General features: G+C 47.7%; 1 protein-coding gene across 4 annotated transcripts in view; it reads left to right on the forward strand.

Annotated features, from left to right (window-relative positions):
- Positions 1-23660, forward strand: part of CLASRP (CLK4 associating serine/arginine rich protein) — a 1024175-nt gene that overhangs the window by 194641 nt on the left and 805874 nt on the right. The gene's annotated exons all lie outside the window — the stretch shown is intronic.

Raw genomic sequence — 23660 nt, forward strand, 5'->3', positions numbered from 1 at the left:
AGGGGCAATGTGAGCTGTAGAGCTGTAAAATTGAAATCAGTAAGTACAAGTAGCCAAGTAACACTTACACACTTAGTTATATATAAATATGTATTTATAATACACACAAGGTTTAAATAAGCTTTCTGTTAAACTCTTTCTCTGATGTTTGTTAATCTGCTTAGAATCACATGCTGTGCATAGTCCGACATCCATTGATCACTGCGGAGTATTGCATTTTGTTTTTCGTAGTCGAAAAGGGGACGTTGACAAGGCGTGTCTGTAACACTATCCCTATAGTGACGTGCATTGTACCCACAATCCCTCACGCGTTGAGGTCCCTCAGATTGTTTTTTCCGGCCAGATATTGGTCGCCTTAACGCAGAGCTCCTCAAGAGAAATTGCAAAAACATTTACTCAACCCTTTGTTCGTTATTTATTATTATACATTACATTAGATCCCTCCTTCGACGTCGAAGCTGCAAAGCTGTTTCACCGCCGAGTAAGAACCTCGACGGCGGTGACTTAGACGGAGGAGATCCTTCGGCGCCGCCGAACACGTGGCCTGGCCTCGCCGGCCTAAGACAGTAGGGAGAGTGGGGATGTGGGACATTTCTTCTATTTCTAAGAATGCCTTTCTCTTCCACCCCCTTTCCTTCGGGGTCGTTATCACTCGTATCTGTATCCTCAGCTAAGGAGGGGACTCGTTTAGATTTTGTCCACGCTGTAAGGGCAAATTTACATGGAAAGAGAAGCACAAGCGGTGTAACCGTTGCTTACCCCTCGACCACAACGAGGAAGGCTGTGCGGCCTGTAAACTGCTTTGCCCGAAAACTTTAAAGGACCGCAGGGTCAAGAGGTGGGCAGCCTATGCTATGTCTAGAGCTGAATCCTCACCCGCCGCCGAGTGTGACGAGGATAGTGATAACCCGACCTCCATTTCGGAAGTTGTAGACCTCCCTAGGGAGCGTACTCGCTCCTCTGCGTCTGTCCCCGGCCCCGACAAGTTCGGCTCACGCCCTACTTGTCGGCGGCTGTCCCCGGCCCCGACAAGTTCGGCTCACGCCCTACTTGTCGGCGGCTGTCCCCGGCCCCGACAAGTTTGGCTCACGCCCTACTTATGGGGATGAACACCCCGGCGACACTGACGAACACAGAAGGCATAAACATAAGCACACGGCACTTCTTCGACGAAACCCATAGCGCCAGCGGAGACGCCAGACCCACAGGCGTCCTCCACCGACCGTAAGGGTCGCAAGCCCTCCCCGCCACCGCAGACGCAACTAGCGACTGGGCTACCTGCAGACAAGGGCGCTACCACCAAAACACCAGGCGACGTGCCTAGTAAGAGTGCTATCGTCGCCGAAAATGACTCCGCACCGCCCAGTACGACACCAGGCGAACCCTTGACGGAGAAATTAATCAGCGAGAGCTTGGCGCGTATAGTTTCCACTGACGGCCAGAAACGGACGGCGAGTGATACGCTGAAGACCGCTCGCAAGGCCAGGGAAACGCCAAGAATGCCGGAAGGGAGGCAGGGACCGCTCCCACCGTCGAAACAAGGCCCTAGCCTACGAGAAGGTTTCTCAGAAGGCGAATGTACTTTATCCTCGACATTATGGGACAGATCAAGACGGCTACAGGCAGAAGAGCCTCCTTTTTCACCTCCAGACCGTTCTGGGTTACCACATTGGACTTTTGAGAGATTCCAATCGTGTATGGACCAATTGGATAGATTTATGTCCACTCCTGAACATAAAACACCCAAGAGGCCAAGAGAGCTACTTCATGAGGACCCCAGGGATAAATATCCTAGACTATTTAACCCCCTTCAAGAGGAATATAATACTTATGACCTCACTGAAGAAGACCCTCACTTCCAAGAGGACGAGGAATTCTTAGATAGTGAAGACCAACAGAACCTCGAAGAAGGCTTTGAGGAAAACCTTGACATAGGTTGGGGTGGGGGGCTTCGAGGAAGACCCGGATGAAGGTGGCTCACAGCCTTGGCAGTCACCAACAGCGTCTACAGACCCTGAGATCCTAAACCTTCCCTCTCCTCAGACCACACCGGTCAGGAATCCGTCACCAATAGATGACCAACCCACTTTCAATGCGCTACTACGGAAGGCAGCAGCGCACTTTGAGATTGAAACTGGGGAAATTACTCCTGATACTGATTTTGTAGAAAGAATAATTAAGGAAAAACCTCCCACTAGTCAAACCATTCACCTCCTCGCCTCAGTTAAGAGACTAATCACCCCATCGCTGTCTACACCTGCGCTGGTCAGAGGGGTCAATCCAAGAATTGAAAAACTGTTTACTCCCTCTCCTTCGGACCCATTATACGTTAAGGGTCACTCAATTACACACTGTCATGATCGCTGCTTCCAAAAGGTCAGGGTTTTCCCAACTCCCTTGGAAGCAGATCCATAACCCAGGTTCCGAGTGCCAACCAGTCCCAATTGGGACCTTTTGGACCCAGTCCTGGCGCCAGTGGCACCAGGCTCATAAATATGCCCAGTCCCAGCGCTGGAAGCGCCGGGCTCATAATGCTTGGGTGGACTTACCTGCAGCAGACCATGCTGCTTACTTGCCTGCCAGTTGAGCCTCTGATCCTCTTCTGTTTGGAACTACTTTTCCTGTTGGGTGGGGCTGGAGCCACTCCCTAGATTCAGAACACTGGAACTCTTCTGGAAGGCAGGAACTCTTTTTTTACCAGGAACTCTTTTCTTACTTAGGCATGGCTGTGGAAGGAGACACCTAAGCACTACAGGAGGCTATTTAAACCACACCCGGTGGATGAATCTTGCTTTGCGTTATTCTGCACCCTCTGCAGCAGGAACGCTCATCGTGTCTTCTGCATCCGGTCCTGGGCCTAAGGAAAAAGGTTTACCATCCTGAATCCAGTCTTCAGCAACACCTATAAAGACAAGAAAGAACAGGTTAGCATTCCGGCATCTGAAAGGCAAAGGCTTACCTACTCTTCGTGCGCTCCGGAGGTCTTCACACTGCATTCCGGCATCTGAAAGACAAAAGCTTACCAACTCTTCGCACGCTCCGGAGGCCGTCGGCGCTGCATCTCGCATCTGAAAGACAAAACAAGGTGCATTTAAAGACATTGGGGAACTTTAATACTCACGTGCCATTACTCCTTTCCACATCTAACCCAGTGGGTACCCCGGCACCCTGCAGCCGCTCCGAACTTGTACCTGCAAAATAAAAAGACAGTTAGAGCGCTTCGTGAAGCTGGCAACAAGCGCTTACTTACGTGCTTCCAGGCGCTTCTATTCATCACACGGGCTCCATCTTCAACTCACTTCAGCCCGTCGTCCGCCATCGCCGGAACCCTGCAAAACAAGAGACATCATTATTAAAGACTTTAAAGACATTTGAGTTACTCGAAACTTACCGTTCGTGCAGTAAACGACGGACAGCAGTCCTCTGAAGTCAAGAGGCCTGCGCTACCTATCCAGTGAAGAAACTGGTTACAGCACCCTGCCCCGAGGCAGATGGAGAGCTCGGCATTCACTTACCTAAGGTGAGAGCGTTAACCTGTGGGGGTCTACAGGAGAGGAGAAGAGGAAAGAGATAGGGACACCCCAATAACCCCAGTTCATTAACCCCGTATTTTCTATCTGCAGACATCTTACTCTGCACGTCAGGCATACAGGGCACAGAGGTCCAGCCCAAAGAGCCAACCGGGTGCTGCAGATCACCTTTGAAGATACGGTAGTCGCCCAGTCAAGACCGGCGCCTCTGCGAGAATCAGGTGAGCGTTACACACACTCCTTGGTGGTAGCTAGCACAAGGAAAAGAGCAGGGGTTCCGCTATCAACCAGCGAAGCACTCCCAGACAAAGAAGGAAAGAAACTCTACGCCCTGGGTAAAAGAATTACAGCCTCGGCAGTTTTTTCAATCAGAATTCCCAATAATACCCTACTGGCAAGTTATGCTGATGCCCAATGGGGAAAATTACGGCAATACCTCGAAGTCCCTGAGCCCTTAAGAACTCACTTATTAACCACGGTAACAGAGGGAACTCTGGTTAACCCAGAGCATCATTTAAAACACTCTTGATGCTGCAGAATCGGCTGGCCGTTCTTTAGTCCAGGGAATACTTCTAAAGCGTCATGTCTGGCTCCGCAATTCAGGTTTTAAGCCCGAAACCCAGGTGTCACTCATTAATAAACCAATCGAGGATTCTAACCTCTTTGGGAAAGCAGTGGATGATGCACTGGAGACTGCGAAGAAGGATTTCGACACCCTAAAGACTTTAGACCAAGTCTGAAGGCCTCCCAATAAGCGAGGATTCGGCAACAAACGCTTTTGTCGAGGCCAATGTCAACAACAGCAACAACAGCAGCAGTACACTACAGGCAACTGATCCTCTACTCAGGGAACCAGTGGCCAATACACTCAAAGAGGACAACGCCGTGGAAAGGGTAGAGGTCGGGGCCCCACTCCCAGAGGATCCCCGGCTACCAACACCAAATGACCCGAAGGTTCGGGTCCCCTCCCATGCATCGCCGCTCGGGGGCTTTTTAACATCTTTCCTACCAGCATCGGAGGGAATAGCATCAGACCGCTGGGTATTGTCAACCATAGTCCGCGGTTACTGCATAGAATTCAGTCAGTCCCCCAAGTACAGACCCCCAAGGGGACGACGCTTAACACCGGAGCACCTCGCCATCCTTCTTCAAGAAGTAGAACTGCTGCTACTAAAAGGAGCAATAGAGGTTGTGCCTCTATCACAGGTAACGGAAGGTATTTATTCAGTGTACTTCCTTGTACCCAAAAAGGACTTAACCATGCGCCCTGTACTAGATCTGCGCCCAGCGAACAAATTTGTCAAACCTCAAAAATTTCGCATAGTGACCCTACAGGAAGTAATTCCCCTACTTTTACAGGGAGATTACATGACAACACTGGACATGAAAGATGCATACTTTCATATTTTAATGTTGCCAGCGCACAGAAAATGCCTCCGGTTCATGATAGAGGGCAAGCACTACCAGTTCAGAGTGCTACCCTTCGGCATAGCATCAGCGCCAAGGGTATTCACAAAAGTTCTGGCAGTGGCAGCGGCCCACCTGCGCTGGTTGTCCATCCCAGTATACCCTTACCTTGATGATTGGCTCATAACAGGGGATTCTTACGTGACATACTTCTCAAATACCCAAAAGACTGTAGAACTTTTGTTCCAACTGGGCTTCTCCATCAACGAGAAGAAGTCCAGCCTAGACCCCACCCAGATCAAACAATTCCTAAGGGCTCTAATTCGAACAAAGGATGGCCTTGACCACCCCTCCAACGAGAGGGTCCAAAATATGCTGTTTCAGATCCCTCAATATGTGGCCGGTTGAGAGGTGACGGTACGCAAAGCAATGCGATTGCTAGGAATGATGGCGTCATGTATGTATTTGGTACCCGACGCGCGCCTGCGCCCAATGCAAGAGTGGCTCAACAGCCAGTGGTTCAGGCCAGCGGACAATGGGACGATCTAGTGGTGGTCTCGCAGGCCTTCGTTCTCTCGCTACAGTGGTGGTCGAAGGAAAACCTGGTAATAGGGAAACCGTTCGCCACCACCGCAGTGGAAGCCACTCTAACCACAGACGCATTCCTCACAGGATGGGGGGGGGGGGCCCTCACCTATCCCATCAGACTGCACATGGAGTTTGGACTCCGGGTGTAGCGTCCAAACACATAAACTTGCTGGAACTGCTAGCGGTCTTCAAAGCACTGAAGGTTTTCCAGGCACACCTGCAAGAGAAAACGGTGATGGTCCTCACAGACAGCACCACAGCCATGTACTACCTGAACAAGCAAGGGGGCACGCACTCTCCAGGACTGTCCAAGCTGTCCCAGAACATCTGGAAGTGGGCTCTCAAACACATGTTCCTGTTGTCACAACATGTACCAGGGGAACTCAATCTGCTAGCAGATGAACTCAGCAGAGACTTCCCTCTGCCCGCAGAGTACGAATGGCGGTTAAGAGAAGACATCGTCTTTGACGTTTTCACACAATGGGGGTTCCCAGAAATAGATCTGTTTACAACTCTGGAGAACTCCCAATGCCAATATTACGCCTCCAGGTACCCCCAGAACCAATCCAAGGGGAACAGTCTCTGGATAATATGGTCAGGGAAATTTGTTTACGCTTATACCCCCCCCCCCCCCGCCCGATCCCCATCTTAACAAAATAGTGCACAAGATGCACCAGGAACCAGTCACCATGATACTAGTGGCCCCTATGTGGGCCCGACAGCCATGGTTCACTCACCTGATGGAGATATCTGTCTCCACCGGTGAAACTACCCTGCCCGTACAACATGCTGTCACAGGACAGGGGCAAGACGATACACCCATGCCCACAGACCATTAACTTAGCAGCCTGGCTCCTGAGGTCATAGAATTTGGACACTTACACCTCCCTCAAAGATGCATGGTCATTCTTAGGGAGGCTAGAAAACCTAACACTCGTTACTGCTATTCTAGCAAATGGAAGAGATTCGTCGTCTGATGTAGAAATGAGAGCATCAACCCCGTTGACTGCTCTCCCACACATATTGTTCTTTACCCGACTCACTTATTAGACTCAGGATTGGTCTTTAATTCTTTTAAAGTTCATCTAGCTGCACTTTCCGCATACACCACTTCTCAACTCAGTGTCATGGTGGAAAGTCCCAGTTATTAAAGCCTTCATGGAGGGAGTAAAGAGGATGCACCCTCCTATAGCCAACCCAGCTCCCGGATGAGACCTAAATGTGGTACTTACCAGGCTTATGGGCTCACCCTTTGAACCCATGCACAAGGCATCCCTTAAGGACCTCGCTCTTAAGACTGCTTTCTTAATAGCGATCACCTCCATTAGGAGAGTGAGTGAACTACAAGCCCTCTCTATACTAGACCCCACAAAGATAAGGTGGTTCTACGCACACCTCCTAGGTTTGCACCAACATTTATTTCAAAATTCCATGTCAACCAGTCAATAGAACTACCAACGTTCTTTCAAAACCCTTCAAATTTAGGAGAAAGGAGCCTGCAGACACTAGATGTGCGCAGAGCCGTCATGTTTTATATGGAAAGAACTAGACCTCTCAGTAAGACTAATCCAGTTCTTTGTCTCAGTGGCAACAGGAAGAGAAGGAGATGCAGTTTCAAAATCCACTGTATCTAGATGGATTGTCCAATGCATCACTCTGTTTCTCCCTTGCTAAGAGAGAACTACCCTTCAAGCCGAGAGCACATTCTACTCATGGCACTGGGGCTTCCATAGCATTCATTGCAAATGTCCCTCTTGAGTCCATTTGCAAAGCGGCAACCTGGAGTTCTGTACACACCTTTACAAAACACTACTGTCTAGATGCCCACTCTAGATCTGATTCCCAGGTGGGACAAGCAGTATTAAGACATCTTTTTTTCTACTGTTCCTTCTCACAACCCACCTCCAACTCCTGTTACTGCTTGCTAGTCTATGCACGGCATGTTATTCTAAGCAGATTAACAAACATCAGAAGACAATGCATTACTTAGCGTAAAAGCATTTCTGATGGTTGTATCTGCTTAGATTCACATGCACCCACCCTTCCTCCCTGCTCGGATGGAAGGAACATAGACATCCTTTTATCTATCTCTCTCTTTTCTGTACTCAGTCACGTCGAATAGGCTCCCTCAGTGTCAGTCCAGAAAGAATAGACACCCCCTCGATCGTAAGGCACTATACTTTGTTGGCCGAAGACCAACCGCCTCATGTGTTTAGTAATAGAAAGGTGTAGCAAAAGCTTAACCATGGTGCGGCCATTTTAAGGTGACTGAAATCGCCATTTTGTGTTCTTGTTTTCCCGAACGTTGCCTTTTTGCCTCATGTAAAACTGCTTTGCTGAAATATTATTCTGCTTCACTGGTGCACAATGCAAGGCCGCGAGTGGCATGTGGAAACATAACGCAGTAACCCGGACAGAAATGCCCGGTCGTCTCCCTCGCATATCCTTGGAGAGTGAGCAGCATGGCATTCTAATCAGTACAGCAGGTGCCAGCTAGTCTCGGTAAGCACAGTAGAAATGCTAGAGCGAACATTAAATGACTTAAATTATGCTCTTCTTTGCGGCCCCCCTTTCCTGAGCCCGGTAGAGCCCTGGAGAGCAAGTTGACCCCCAGTACACGAATAGAAACCAGGAGATCGCAAGGCCTGGGATGTCTCTCCCTACGTACAGCTTGTTTGTAGAAACAGAAGCATTGTGTTCTTTAAAACAAAGACTTATGTCTGTGAGCTTACAAAATTGCAAACTTACTAAATGAATGTTTGAAGGTGTCATACTCATCACCATTGTCAATCATCGTGCCTAGTTCAAAGGAAATGCAGTAGGGGCGGTATAGGTTGCGACACTACTGATTACTAGATGCTTGTTTTATATATATATATATGTAACTGTTGTACGAATTGCTCTCTTGCGTCCCCCGTGGTCTGGTAGACACACGTCACGGGGCGTGGGACCAGTTGGCCAACTGAGACTATTTGCTTTGCAATAAACCCTAGATTTTGGGAATACAACCTTGTGTCTGGCGTATCAGTTTGTGTGGTGATTGTGCCTTGTTTCCACAAATGGGGGTCCCTCAGGGGCCCCTTCATCAGGGCAGAAAAAATACAAACAGAGGGACCTCGACGCGTGAGGGATTGTGTGTACAATGCACGTCACTCTAGGGATAGTGTTACAGACATGCCTTGTCGACGTCCCCTTTTCGACTACGAAAACAAAATGCAATACTCCGCAGTGACCACTGGATGTCGGACTATGCACAGCATGTGAATATAAGCAGATACAACCATCAGAAATGCTTTTACGGTAAGTAATGCATTGTCATCTACTAGGAACATTCAAACAAAGTTAGGATTCAGTTTTTAAAACACAATAAAAGTTGGTAAAGACTTTTCTTATGCTAACACATATTCCAGCACACCGAGTGACTTCAGTAAAGGTCAGTATTGCACTTATGTTACCAATTCAGTTATTTAGTTGTGAAAGGTTAGAATAAGATGTTGAATACTTTCAACAGTTTGTAACACCATTAGTCTCCTAAAGGGAGGCAGGTAAGCTTTTTTTCTGATGCTTGTTAATCTGCTTAGAATCTCATGCTGTGCATATGGTCTGACATCCAGTGGTAACCGCAGACTATTGCATCTTGTCTTTCGGGGACCGAAAGGGGACGTCGGCATAAGCGTGTCTGTAACACTATCCCTATCATGACGTGTAGTGTACCCAGAATCCCTCACGCTGAGAGGTCCCTCAGACTGTTTTATTCCGCCCAGACAACTGGTTGCCCTGTAGCCGCGCTCTTACTAGAGACATTGTTTATCTTTACCAAATTGTCGGTTTATTCCCCGTTAAGTTACTTCGCCCAACAAGAACAACTTCGACAAAGACTACGACGGAATAGTCTACGGATGTGGATTTCGGCGCCTAAGGTTTGTGGAAACAGAGAAATTGATATGAGGCCGGGAAGCCCAAAAGGAAACACACCAACACAGGTTACAAAGGACATACGAAGCGCTTTATTTCAAAGTTACAAAGTTACCAAAGTCAATTGACATGCGAATAGCTATTCGGCCCTCTGACTTACACACGAACCTTCAACGTTAGGTTCGCACTGAAAGTGGGAGAGACCGATCATCGGGATGCTCGGGTTTTTATACATTTTGTGCTGCATTGGCCAGCCCTCTTGCAAGTTAACCATTCTTGGAACAACGGCTAGGGTTCGTAGCCAGGTCGAACACGCAATTTCCATGTATTAGATCAGTTCCGCTGATACAGTTACATATTTACACCTAGGTTAAACAGAGGACAGGGTCTTAGTTCATGACCCTAACAGGTAGCCTGTGGACATATTATTCATTCACGTGTGCGGAGGTCACCATAGCCGAAGTCTTACTCGAAATGTCATTCGGCCTCCATTTTGTGATTCGAGGTGACTTCCACACTGCAAGAGTACCTAAAATGGCGGCTAAATCCAAGATGGCGGCTTTCACGATACATTAAGGTCAAGACCTTGCCGCGGAACCTATGTACATAGTGTTCTTTTAGGCGGCTTGGCGTAGGCCAACATATATTTAAACAATGCGATTGGGGTCACAATACTATATCGATTTCCACAGAACCTCCTTTTGGCCTATGCCAAGTGCTAAAACATAATTTCCTAATACTTTTGAAAATACTTGAAGGCATTATCATCCATAGGTTCCGCATCATTGTCTGAAATGTCAATAGCCATAAAGTTATTCATAAGAACTTCTTGCAACATGAACTCTTTAGATGCTGTCTTCGGGGTGTATATTTTACGCCCTATTGCGCTCATTACCTGGGCACAACATCCCCCCATCATTCCGCATATACTCGGGAGGCATTGAAAACAACAGCAAAGAAATAACAGAGTCCCTAAAATACCTAAAATAACAGAAAGCACCTTCCACCCCCAAGATCGTAGAGAATCCCAAAACCAAGTACTAAGGCTCCAGTCTCCTACAGGGATATGGACTTCAGAACTAAGAGTGTGTAAATTCTGAATTGCTTTAAATATTGTTGGTGAAGAATCTGGTACGAAAACACAGCAAGCGGACCCCACTAATTTACATACTCCACCTCGTTCAGCTAAAATGACATCTAATGCCATTCGATTTTGAAGTGCTACCAATCTTATCGCCTTTTGCTCTAAGGTCATATTGTAAAGTATGTCCGTGGTCCGGTTGATCGTTTTCTCCAATACCCTCGCTAATCCCCTAATGTTTTCTGAATTTGCTATTTGTCCCCAGAAGGGGACTACTGATTTGGCTATATCCCCGAATACTTGTCCAGGGGTATCTCCATCATTATCCCGTCGCGGGCGAGCCTTAGATACCTCTAAGGTACTGGCTATAAACACACCTGGTAACAATATCCCTAAATAACAAGTCCCCTGCCAATCCTTGGGCAACCAGGGAAAAGCTAAACTACCACAAACAAAATAAACGGGTCCCCCTACATACAAAGGCCTATTTTCCCTAGTCAAATTTACAATATTTACACAAGGCTCGAAATCTCCCATTGGCCTAGTGCCATTTCTTTGTACACAGAAAGGGACAGAATCAGGACTGTGATTTACAGAATAAGAAGGAGGCATGGCATCCTTATTGCCTATCGGAGCCATCTTAAAAGAAACTAGATTTTGAAAAGGAAAAAGTTTATCAGACGGCCTAATAGAAGCGATATTAGGTCTACTCCTATTTGCGAAAAGCGAGCATCCCAGGGGAGTCAATTCACGTTTTTCAAATTCATTCAAATTAGTGCCATCGAAGTTCCCTGAGATGCTATCATTCCATCGGCCAAAGAAGAGTGCTCTAAGAGAGGCATAGCAGGAAGTCGTTAGAGGTAGGGGATGTATATACCATCCCAGTCCCTTGTTCCCATGTTGTGGTAAGTGAGTGCAAATCCAACAATTACTCCTATTAAAAATAGCATGCGTAGCATTCATCACTATCATCAAAGTGTTATTATGATATTTCTGTCTATGCCGAGAGTCCCTAGGGGACAGAGTGTGAAGGTGTACAGAGGGAGTCAAAACAGTTGGTACAATTTTGGTCGGTAACAGAGGCTTCAAAGGATAGATTTCTTCAAAGTACCAAAGTCCCACGGCAGCAGTTGCAAAACTAACAATAATCAAAACAAGAACACAACAGTACGTTTTCAGGGCCCAGGCACATTGTCCATTGTTCGATTTGGTCACCTCCTTATCTAATAGTTCAATACGAGGAGCAGCGGTGAAGGCGGCAGGCATCATGGTTATCCCGATCGTCGGCCCCAATGTTCGTTGCTGGCGGCACTTCGGCCGCGCGACTTCTTAGTCCTTCCCAACCCTAGCCAACAGAACCCTCCTTTTCTTTGTTCCAAAAAAAGGAAAGACAATAGTATTTCAATCACTCCTTTTTCTTCCAGATGCACGATACTCGTGCAGCGATTCTATTTTCGTGGTCGAAGGTTGTACCTGATGGTACCCAAGTTTGCTGAATCCAAAAGCAAAGTATCGTCGCTCCCTGAGGGGAGCGTCGCGTCAGTGGCGACGGAAGTCGCAGAACTTGAAACAAGAGTTTCCGGAAGTGATCAATCAAGAGCGTGCGGAGACAAGATGGACGGCTCCCCGAGCTCCTCGGGCTCAGAGAACTTCTCCGACGCACTCACAGCGCTGCCTGCTACTCCGAGATCAGAGATCGTAGCATCAGCAAGGGGTTCTGTTTCTTCTGTAACGTGTGGCGTCGGGTGAGGGATCTTCTTCACATGCGTTGCATGTACCCAGTTCTTCTTTCCTGCCACCCGCACTGCCGTCCTGGTGACCAATAAAACCTGGTAGGGTCCCCGCCAGCGAGGCGCGAGACAGGAAGACCTTTCGTAGGCCTTTACCAGGATCCAGCTGCCGGGCAATATATCGTGTCCTGGGCCCGTAAACCGTACAGGTAAGGCGGCATTCACCTGGTGGTAAATGAAATACAGGTTTTTAGTCAATTGATTACAATAGTCTATGAGCAATACATTCTCCACATCCCTCAGGGCTTTAGGTTTAGGGAGACCCCAAATATTAGCAGGCCTTCCCATTACTACCTCGAATGGAGAAAGCCCAGTTCTAGTCTGGGGTGTGGTGCGCATGGCTAACAACACAATAGGTAAAGCATCTGGCCATTTTAATTTAGTGTCGGCACATGTTTTTGCAAGTTTGTTTTTCAAAATACCGTTGTGTCTTTCTACCAACCCCGCACTTTGAGGGTGCCTAGCTGAATGAAAACGTTTCTCAATCCCTAAGGCAACACATATTTGCAACATTACAGCTGCGATGAAGTGTGGGCCATTGTCCGACCAGATTATCCTCGGGAGCCCAAATCGAGGAAAATATTCTTTCACCAAGATCTTTGCGGTAGTCATGGCGGTAGCATCTTTGACAGGGAAAGCCTCGACCCATTTGCTAAAAGCACAAATGATAACAAGAACATATTTCAAGTTATTACATCGTTCCATTTCAATGAAATCAAGGTGAATGGTTTCAAAGGGGACAGAGGGGGGCCCGAAACTTCCCCTTGGAGTCACTGTCCCTTTACCCACATTGTGTTGCAGGCAAATCATACAATTCTGAACATATCTTTTTGCAGTTTCCAAAATTTTGTCATTCACCCAAACCTGCTGTAATATCTTCGCAATTTGCTGGGCACACACATGTGTTGGACCGTGTGCCATTGTGACCATTGCTAATACATAAGAATCAGGAAGCAACCATTTCCCGTCAGATGTGTCCACCCAACACCCTTCGTCATCCAATTTCCCCATGCCTTCAGCCCATTTCCTAGATTCTTCAACAGAGGCATCAGTCTGAATATCTCGCACAGACCCAATGCCTTCATCTATTATACAACCATCTCTCACTTCCCTCGAGGTATACATGTCTGTGCTAAGGTCTGTGGCTGTTTGTCTAGCTATCGAATCTGCAAAAGCATTTCCTTTGCCCACATCGTCTATGACCTTCCGATGTGCTGCACATTTCATGATCGCTAGTTCAGGGAGTGAGAGTGCTGAGAGTAGTTGTACTATTAAGGGGCCATGCTGAATCTTGGTCCCGTGTGAGGTCAGAAACCCTCTTTCCGACCACAGTTTTCCGAAGTTGTGAGCCACCCCAAAGGCGTACTGACTATCCGTATAAATGTTAACTCTATGCCCTTGGGAGAGCTCACAAGCACGGGTCAACGCTATAATCTCTGCGGCCTGCGCGGAGTTATGCGGAATCCTTTTAGTTTCTACAATCTTGTTCAAAGTAGTAACTGCATAAGCAGCTGTAGATGTGCCATTCGGAAGTTTAAAACAGGAGCCATCACAAAACAGCTCCCCTTCCGCATTCTCCAAAGGAGTATCTGAGAGGTCTATTCTGCCCTTTGTTTCTTGTTCGGTGGCATACAGGCAGTCATGTGATCCATCATCGCCGCAAGCAGTAGTTTGCGGGAGAGGCAAAAGTTCAGCCGGATTGAGAACACAACACCTTTTAATTTGGATATGAGGAGCAAATAGAACTAATTCATACCTGGTCAACCGGGCAGAAGGTAAGGTGTTGTGTTTGAGTTTTATTCAATAGAATATCAACAGAGTGAGGTACCATCAGAATCAAATCGTGGCCTAGGACCATCCCCTCACTCTGTTTTACAGACGCAGCGGCAGCAGCAACAGCGCGCAGACATCGCGGCAAAGCGCATGCAACAGGATCGAGGGCGGAGGAATAATAGCCGCACGGCCTATTCTTCCCTCCATGTTCCTGCATTAACACAGACAAAGCACATCCATTACATTCATGCACAAACAACACAAAGGCCTTATCGTAATTTGGTGTACCCAGAACCGGTGCTGAACACAGCGCGGCTTTGAGAAGCTCAAATGATCGTTGATGTTCCGATTCCCATGGCAGTGGCAGAGAAATGCCCTTCTTCGTCAAAGCCAACATCGGTTTTACCACTAGGGCAAAGTTCGGGATCCACAGTCTACAGTAGGACGCCATCCCTATCAGGGCTCTGACTTCCTTCTGTGTTTTTGGGACAGACATGCCAGAAATGTGTTTTATTCGTTCAGGTGTCAATCTTCTCCCCTCCTTTGACAGGAGGTAGCCTAAATAGGCAACCTCCTGGCAACAATATTGAAATTTCTTAAGTGAAGCTTTGTGACCATGTTCGGCTAAATGAACAAGCAACAATATAGTGCCTTCTTTACAAGTTTTCTCAGAGTCTGCAGCTAGGAGCAAATCGTCTACATATTGAAGCAGCGTGCAAGTAGGTGGCAATTCAAGGGTGTCGAGCTGCTCTTTTAAGGCTCTACTATAGATACTAGGACTTTCAGTATACCCTTGAGGTGCCCTTGTGAATGTAAATGAGCGTCCCCCCAAGGTGAACGCGAACAAATACCTGCTCTCCTCATGTATCGGAATACTAAAGAAGGCGTTTTTCAAATCTACGACACTAAAGTGTGTAGCCGTAGCAGGGATCATTGTTAAGATTGTTGTTACATCAGGCACGATTGGAAATTGTGGGGCCACTACCCGGTTAATAGCACGAAGATCTATTATAAACCGGTACGGAATTGCATTGTCGCCTTTCTTATATACCGGCAAGATCGGACTATTACATAAGCTACCTGTAATCTCTTCGATCACTCCACGATGTACAAAATCGGAGACAATGCATTTCAGAGCGCGCTCACCTTCAATTGAAATTTTATATTGCGGAATGCGCAGTAGCTTAACCCCATGTTTCAATACTATCTTAACAGGGTCGATGTGCAATATCCCGACATCATTGTCGTCTATTGCCCACAAACATTCTGGGACAATGTCAAATTCGGGAGGTAGAGGTCGGGTCAAGTATTGGGAGTTAAAGGGTTGCTGTGGTGAAACTGTTAATCTTATTCCGTCAGGGGAACAATGAATCACTGCGTTCAACTTCTTCAACAAATTCAACCCCAGCAAATTTTCTCCACAGTTTGAAGTAAGAAGAAAAGGGCACTGGTCTGTAAAAGGGCCCAAAGAAACGGATACCGGCGCAGAAACCGGACAAACAGTTGGTATACCAGAGAACCCTATAGAAACATTTGTTTGCCCTGACAGGGGGATGTTTGGAACCCGAGAATGGTCGATGGAGCACTTCTGTGCTCCAGTGTCGATCAAGAACTGATGTTTCCTATTCCCCACCAATAATTCAACGTAGGGGCCCTTCTGAATAACGGGAATAGGTAAAGGTTCCAAACGCTGCTTCGGGCAATCCTAATAAGGCAGAACTTCATCAAAGGGAAGTTCCTCAGAAAGATAGGCGGCGGAAGGGTGATCAAATCTATTTCTCGAGTCCATACTCGGAGTCTGATTTTCCAGTGAAAAAGGTTGCTGTGGATCTTGTAGAAGCTGACCCCTATCAGGGCCCCCTGCTCCAGGGCGGCCCCGTGGTCGCCTACCCATACCTCCGAATGTGCCTCCTGACCTCTGACGGAGGGCAGGGCACTGTGCTCGCCAGTGACCTTCCTGGCGGCAATAAGCACACTGATTAATATTTATAGAATTTGGAGGAGTATTTCCTCTTGGAATGTACTGACCTCTAGTTTGTGTCGTACCTCCTCTGGGGTTTCTGACAATTTGCTGCAACAATACCTTAGTCTTTAGGTCACCCCTTCTTTTTTCGATTTTCTCTTTTTCATTATTAACCCGATTCTCGTAATACTGAGCCATATGCAAAACCTCTGAGATTTTGCCTGCCAAGCGCTCTCTGAGGACATCATTTGTGACTGGATGTCGGGCAACAATCCACGCACAAATTTGTCCACAAACAACCTCTTCCCCGACTCTGTACCTAAATCCTGTCCACTGAAGTCGGAGAACACCTGTTCGAATCTATTAAAGAATTCGGGAGTACCTTCAGTTTTCCCTTGGACGCAGGCCGTAAGCTTGTCCCAAATAATCCTTTTTTCTGGGATTATAGTTTTTAATTTGGCAACTATTCTATCGGGTAAAGTGAGTATTACCTGGGGTGGTTTCTCACCAGCTGGTTGTTCCCCATCTATTCTAGTCAAATTTACCCATGTATCCCCTAACCCCGGCACATCATCTATTGTTCGTACCTGTTTCCATACATCAACAGGTAAAAGCACTGGAAACAATAAATCCATGTCACTTAAGGTGAACACAGAAGACTGCAAAACGGATTCTATTTCTTTGTAAAACCCTGTCGGGTTCTTCCTGATATCAGGGACTGATTGTCTAATCGTGTTCACTTCCTGTCGAGAGAACGGGACGTGAACAAACTGTGATACGTAATGTGCAGGGATATCCACCGCGGCAGTACCAGCCGCCGCGTTGGCGGGGATTTCTACTTTTGGGACAAGGGTCGGAGGGACCTCTCTCGTAGGCAACTGAGATATAGGGACCTCCGACCGCTTACTAAGTAATAAGGCCAAATCGAGCGCTAAAGCAGCTGTAGAAGTGTCGGGCGAAAAAGCTCTTTTACAAATACCTAATAACTCTGTGGGGCAACCAACCTTCTTCCTTATACATTCCTCCTGTAAATGCTGTACCATCACTTGGATTACCTTCCTTTGCATCTCTACCGTGTATTGACTATATGTGTCATATACCTCATCTGGCGGTATCGATGAATCCGAGATCCACCGAATCGCATCTCTGGTACAAATCCGTACTTCCTCAGGTGCTGATCTTCGGCACGAAAGGAACCGTTTCTGCACATATATCCTATCGTCCTCATCATCCTCGTTTTGTAACCTTTCAAAATCCCTTCTAAACTCAAACAACCTATCGACATGCCCATATACTTTCTGCTCTGTATCCCTCGAGAGTGCCAAGGCATTCAGATCCCTCACCCCTTGTGGGAGATCCGAAGTCTGCAATCTACCCCACATTACACATAAGTGAATCCCCAGTCCTTCAATAAAAACGTTTTTCTCTGGAAAATCGTGCAAATTAGATAATGTTGAAAATACATCAGTTTGATCACCTTTTTCCATGCAATGTTTAGCCCACGCAAATAGTTCCTGTTTCCTGCCTGCAGGAACAGTACTACGAGTCACTATTCTCGACCCTGCACCGGGATCTGATTTAGTGAACACAGGACTCCCCGGAATCGAAAGTGTAGGTGAACCTAACAAGGGTGCAGGGGAAAGAGGTAATGTAACAGACGAAATAGACGGAGGAGCGACAACCAAAGAACTAGGGGCAGTAGGCTGCGCAGGAGGAGTAGGAATAGCGATAGGAGCAATAGCAGGAATGGGCAAAGCGCCCACAACGGGAGCATACGGAGGTGGCGCTGAAGAATCAGGCCTCCGTTCGTTTAATATTTTCTCGATAAACTCCTCGGAAACATGGAAATCTTTAGAGGGGTAAATTTTCTGGACTCCGAGCGAGAAAGCTCTGTCCATTTTCTGGGTTTCATCTAATCGTTTTTCCTTGTCATATAACAATGCCTTTTCGGCATTCGTTTTATGACGTCGTGCATGTTTATCCCTACTTTTAAGCTGCTGTAATGCTTCCTTTTTCCAATTTTGTAACACATCAAAAGCTGCTGGCCTAGCCTTTTTCTTAAGCAAGATCGACTCTAAGTATTCGATACGGGGGATCTCAAAACTACCATTAATTGGCCACTGAAATTCGGAGGCATTTCTGGTCTGTCTGTGCCAAATGTCATTAAATACAATACTACCAATGCCATACTTACAGTACATAGTACACGCCGGCGACCCCTCCTGTGGTGCCGGACGGCTAAATTCCAAAGATTGTCGATCGCTGCGGAACAGAGCCCTAAAACAGCTAGACAATTTCCCAGGCATTTCTCAAAGAATTGGTGTTACCTGGTCCAATAATTGTGTCTGCAGATACAATACGCCAAATTCAAATTGTCAGGGTTAAATTAAGAGCCGGGTCACGACTGCACCTGACCAAACCTAAGGAGGACCGTACGGTTTACAAAGGACTTCAACTAACGAATTTTACCTGCGTTCGGTGGTTTCGGCAAATCTGCCCGCCTCGGAATTGGACCCTCGTCAAGATGCCGTGTCAGACCGCACGACTATCGCCCAAGGATCGGATCGTGCAGCGCTGCCGAGGTATCGCGTCTCGATCGGTCGGGCCCGCAGAATCACACCGTCCGATCCCGATTCGATAGTCTGCGTCAACCTTCAATGATCCGGCATCAATCTTGAGGGTCCCTATTCGGGCGCCAACTGTGGAAACAGAGAAATTGATATGAGGCCGGGAAGCCCAAAAGGAAACACACCAACACAGGTTACAAAGGACATACGAAGCGCTTTATTTCAAAGTTACAAAGTTACCAAAGTCAATTGACATGCGAATAGCTATTCGGCCCTCTGACTTACACACGAACCTTCAACGTTAGGTTCGCACTGAAAGTGGGAGAGACCGATCATCGGGATGCTCGGGTTTTTATACATTTTGTGCTGCATTGGCCAGCCCTCTTGCAAGTTAACCATTCTTGGAACAACGGCTAGGGTTCGTAGCCAGGTCGAACACGCAATTTCCATGTATTAGATCAGTTCCGCTGATACAGTTACATATTTACACCTAGGTTAAACAGAGGACAGGGTCTTAGTTCATGACCCTAACAGGTAGCCTGTGGACATATTATTCATTCACGTGTGCGGAGGTCACCATAGCCGAAGTCTTACTCGAAATGTCATTCGGCCTCCATTTTGTGATTCGAGGTGACTTCCACACTGCAAGAGTACCTAAAATGGCGGCTAAATCCAAGATGGCGGCTTTCACGATACATTAAGGTCAAGACCTTGCCGCGGAACCTATGTACATAGTATTCTTTTAGGCGGCTTGGCGTAGGCCAACATATATTTAAACAATGCGATTGGGGTCACAATACTATACCGATTTCCACAGGTTCGGCGGCCGGATTTTCCACGTGGTCAGGCCCTCTGGCCGACCTATACAGTAGGGAGAGTGGGGTCTGAATGGCCATATTGTTTTTAGTATGTCTTTCCTCCTTTCCCCTCTTTCCCCAGTTGGTCTGGTCATCCTTCCCTTTGGCTAGGGAAAGGACTCCTTTTAAATTCTGCTCTAAGTATAGGGTCAGATATATCCTTGGAAGGACAAACGCAGGATGTGTAACGCCTGTATCCCCCTCGAGCACAACGAGAAGCAGTGTGCGGCGTGCAAACTCCTTCGGGCTAAGTCCTTTAAGGAGCGCTTTGTAAAGCGGTGGGCCGCGTACGGTATGTCACGCGTGGAACCCCCTTCCCCCACCGCCACGCCTGCTGAAAGCGACGGGGTTACTACGAATGACCAAACGTCCGTTTCGGATGTTAGACCTTGAGGTGGACGCTTCTAGGTCCGCCACGCCCGTCCCCGACCCTTTAAGGCTTGACTCTGGTCTGGCTACAGGGACCACACCCAGCGACAGGGGCGTACAAGCGCATCCCACTAGGCACACAACCCCTACGCCGATTTCGACGTCTTCGTCGAAAAAGGCAAAAGCGCCAACAGGGCCGCTGAAAACTTTGCCGGTTCCCTCGGATCGTCCAGATCCAAAGCCTTCCCCGCATCCGCAGCAGAGTTTTGCGACTGGGTAATCTAAACCAACTAAGGGCGCTACTCTGAAACGTACATGCGTCGATGGGCGGGAGCCCGACGCTTCGACGGTCTCGAAGGCCTCAGTAGGCCCGAAAACTACAGCTAGGCCTCTACCCGGAAAACCGACCGCTAGGCCCTCTAGCGCCGCGGAAGGTATTACACCTGCCGATAAATCATCGGAGCCTTTGTCTCACGACGATTCGGCGACTATCGGAAGCTGCGGTGGTGGGCCTTACCCCGGTTCCGCCTAAAGTTATGGGACAAGCCGTGGAAAAAATTTCAGCTGTTTGGGCTCCCGATTCTGATTACTGTTACGAGGATAGTCAAGAGCCTCTTTCCGACAGTCTGAGGGACTCCTTTCGACGCCGCAGTGCAGAGAACGTAGTTTCTCCTCACGTAGGCCGGTTTGGGTCCTCTAAATGGAATACAGAAAAATTCGAAGGGTGTATGGATCGGCTGGAGCAGTTTATCGGTTCTTCTGGTCATCCTCCCCCAAAAAGTGCTTGGGTAGACCCCAACCTTCAAATTCAGGAAGATCAGTCTCATGTTTTCCAACAGGAAGACGTGGTCCAGATGGACACATATATGGACATCTATAATGAAGAAGAAGCTTCTTTTCTGCAAAACTGAGGAGGACCAACGGGATACTATGGACAACTGGGAGGAAACCCAGCAGGAAGGTCAGGACCCATGGACACAGCAAGATCAGGACTCTGGTGTTTTGTGCCTAGACTCTCCTCCGTCCACACCGGCTTGCCAAACCTCTCCTGTAGATGATCAAATGGCATTCAACTCCATGTTGAAAAAAGCAGCTAAATACTGAATAAATTGCCACTCCAGAGGCGGTTCCTGAGCAGGATTTCGTGGAGGATATTATTAAGGAAAAACCTCCGGCGAGTCAATCCATCCCCCTCCTTAACTCTGTTAAAAGAAGGGTAGCTCCCTCATTGGTGTCGCCTGCTCAAACACGGGCAGTGAACTCGAGAGTCGAAAAATTATTTCGCCCTTCCCCTTCTGACCCTCTATACATCAAGGGGCACGCCATACCAGACTCACTGATAGTGACTACCACTCGTAAGGGGGCAGGGGTAACCCTTGCCATGGGAGAATCGCCACCGGACAAGGAATCTAAGCGGCTATATGCCCTGGCAAACGTCACGTCAGCAGCTGCATACACTATACGGGTTGCTAATAATACTATTCTATTAGCAAGCTATGCTGATGCCCAATGGAATTTGCTCAAGGAAGGCCTCCAAGAGGTGCCCGAACCCGCCAAGTCAAAGCTTCTCTCCATTGTAACGGAGGGAAGATTAGTTAACCAGAATGTGGTGAAGAACACCCTGGACACTGCGGAAACTGCAGGCAGGTCTCTTGCTCAAGGGACCCTACTGAAAGGGCACGCTTGGTTGTGTACATCAGGACTCAGACCTGAGACTCGGGCCTCCCTCATTAATAAACCCATTGAGGAGACTAAGCTCACCCAGCCCCTGGATGGGATCTGAATGTGGTTTTGACTAGGCTCATGGTAGCTCCCTTTGAGCCGATGATAAAGCAAGTCTGAAGGACCTGACTTACAAGACAGTCTTCCTAGTGGCTATCACTTCTATCGGAAGGGTTCGCGAACTACAGGCTCTTTCAGTTCTAGACACCTTTGTTACAGTCCACAAAGATAAGGTAGTTCTGCGCACACATCCCAGGTTTGCACCTAAATTCATCTCAAAGTTCCATGTGAACCAATCAATCGAACTACCCACTTTCTTCCGGAACCCTACTAACATGGCCGAAAGAAGCCTTCACACACTAGACTTGCGCAGGGTAGTCCTGTTCCACCTGGAAAGAACTAAACCACTAAGGAAGACTAAGCAATTCTTTGTTTCAGTGGCAGCTGGTAGAGAAGGGGATCCTGTCTCTAAATCGGCTATCTCCAGGTGGATTGTCAAACTATGTTACACTCTTGCTAAGAGAGAACTGCCCTTCAAGCCTAGAGCACACTACTCGAGGCACTGGGGCATCCATAGCATTCATTGCAAATGTTCCTCTTGAGTCCATTTGCAAAGCGGCAACCTGGAGTTCTGTACACACCTTTACAAAACACTATTGCCTAGACACTCATTCTAGGTCTGATTCTCAGGTGGGACAAGCAGTACTAAGATATCTTTTCTCTACTGTTCCTTCTCACAACGCACCTCCAACTCCGGGTACTGCTCGTTAGTCTATGCACAGCATGTGATTCTAAGCAGATTAACAAGCATCAGAAGACATGCATTACTTACCGTAATAGCATGTTTGATGATTGTGTCTGCTTAGATTCACATGCGCCCTCCCTACCTCCCCACTCGGGGTGGAAGGAACATGGACATCTTACTACTTTCTCTCTTTATGTACTCACTCACTATAGCCTTGGGCTCCCTCATGGCAGAAAAAATACAACTGGAGGGACCTCGGCGCGTGAGGGATTCTGGGTCCACTACACGTCACGATAGGGATAGTGTTACAGACACGCCTATGCCGACGTCCCCTTTCGGTCCCCGAAAGACGAGATGCAATACTCCGCGGTTACCACTGGATGTCAGACCATATGCACAGCATGTGAATCTAAGCAGATACAATCATCAGAAATGCTATTACGGTAAGTAATGCATGTCATCCCAGCAGTAATAATAATGTCAACAATGATAACCCATGAGGGAACAAGTACTACCTAAACCAGTAGGTTCAGAGGAATGTGTTTAGGGAGCCAGTACAGCCAAAGTAAATGGACAAAGTCAATAGTTCTGATGCACTTCTTCTTAGATAAAGTCTTGACAAAGTAGTAAACTCAGAATAAATCGCAGTAACTCAAGTGAGCTACTTTGTAGAGACACAAGCTGCTAAGCCAGTGCAGGTGAGTCCAAAAAGTGCTTTCGCAAGATAGGAAGCACAATTTATGGCTAAAAGGTGAACACACCAAGCCCCATAGTACCTGTGATTCAAAGAAAAATGTTCCAACTGTGTTCCTCCTTGCTACAGCTTGCAGACCCTTGTGCCTGGACCTTGGTCATGGTGACGAAAGGGAGGACGTCTGGTGGGCTCCTGCGGCAGTACTCGGGAGAGGAGTTCCCCAGCAATGCATTTCCTTTGTTTCAGTGGCACTTTGGTGTTTTGGCACCTTTTCCTCTGTGTCAATGAAGAATGAAAACTCTGGTTGGAAGAAGCTTGCTCCCTCGGTCCTGGACTCTGGTGAGGGGACTCTGGATCAAGATTTCCTGCTTCTGCAGAGTCCTCTCTATGCCCACAAAGATTTGGATGGATTCGAACTTCGCAAGACGATGCACTCGTCAATGGTCACAGGACCCCTGGCATTGGGGGTCTGCAGCTCTGGTGAGGCACAGCATGTCTGGGGTTGAGGCTAGTTGGTCCCACCAGCCCAGGGGAGGAAGTTGTCCCGTACGGATCTTCCCAGTCAATCTGGAAACAGGGTCAGCACAGCTGCAGTGCTTAACCGGGCACTTCGTGTTCCCGGAGGGTGCTGCTGGGGTCTCGTCACATCTTCATTTTCG

The sequence above is a fragment of the Ambystoma mexicanum genome, chromosome 2p (genome assembly GCF_040938575.1).
Source record: "Ambystoma mexicanum isolate Mex_15411 chromosome 2p, UKY_AmexF1_1, whole genome shotgun sequence".
Taxonomy (NCBI): domain Eukaryota; kingdom Metazoa; phylum Chordata; class Amphibia; order Caudata; family Ambystomatidae; genus Ambystoma; species Ambystoma mexicanum.